Source organism: Suncus etruscus, chromosome 2 (assembly GCF_024139225.1).
Source record: "Suncus etruscus isolate mSunEtr1 chromosome 2, mSunEtr1.pri.cur, whole genome shotgun sequence".
In the NCBI taxonomy this organism is placed as follows: Eukaryota; Metazoa; Chordata; class Mammalia; order Eulipotyphla; family Soricidae; genus Suncus; species Suncus etruscus.
In genome coordinates, this window is record NC_064849.1 from 18,887,528 (window position 1) to 18,888,642 (window position 1,115).

Genomic DNA, 1,115 nt, shown 5'->3' on the forward strand with positions numbered 1-1,115 from the left:
AATCCCGGTGTCCCATATGGTCCCCCGTGCCTGCCAGGAACTATTTCTGAGCAGACAGCCAGGAGTAATCCCTGAGCACTGCCGGGTGTGGCCCAAAAACCAAAAAAAAAAAAAAAAAAAGAAAAGAAAAGAAAAGAAAAAGAGGGAGGGAGGGAGGGAAGGAAGGCAGGAAGGAAGGGAGGGAGGGGAAGGGAAAGAAGGGGCGGGGAAAGGAAGGGGAATGGAGGAAGAGAGGAAGGGAGGGAAGAAAAAGTAGAATGAGCACCTCAAAGAAAGGCTTGCCTTGGGCCCAGAGAGATAGCACAGCGGTGGTTGGTTCGAATCCCAGTGTCCCATATGGTCCCCCGTGCCTGCCAGGAGCTATTTCTGAGCAGACAGCCAGGAGTAACCCTGAGCACTGCCGTGTGTGACCCAAAAACCAAAAAAAAAAAAAAAAAAAAGGCTTGCCTTTTCCAAATCTCAACCAGGAGCTCTGACTAATTGCAGAGCCCAAGTCCCTAACCAGTTTGTCATGTCACTCTCTGATGCTGTGCCAGCTGTGCCTGTAATTATACACATATATAATTAAGGTAGAATTTACGCACAGTAAAATTGAGCTTTTTTAGTGTGCAGCTCTGCAACTTTTGATAAAGGGGCATGCATGTGTATAACCACCACTAAAATAATTCTGTCATCCACAAACTTTCCCCCAGTGATCCTTTGGGACCTCCTGTTAACGGTCCTCCTCCTGACCTTAATCCCACTTGCAACTCCTTTCAGGAGCTGAACAGAAACCTGATTTCCTCAGGGCTATTCCATTTTGTCCATACTGTCCTGCCTTGTAAAATTCTAGAACTGGGGCCGGAGAGATAGCATGGAGGTAAGGCTTTTGCCTTGCATGCAGAAGGATGGTGGTTGGAATCCCGGCATTCCATTTGGTCCCCAAACCTGCCAGGAGTGGTTTCTGAGCGTGGAGCCAAAAGGAACCCCTGAGCGCTGCCAGGTGTGACCCAAAAGCCAAGAAAAAATATATATATATAACTAAAATCAATAGCCTGTGCAACCTTCTGAAAATGATTTATTTCATTTAACACAATACAATGGAGGTTTTTAAGATGGAGCCATAGTACAGTAGG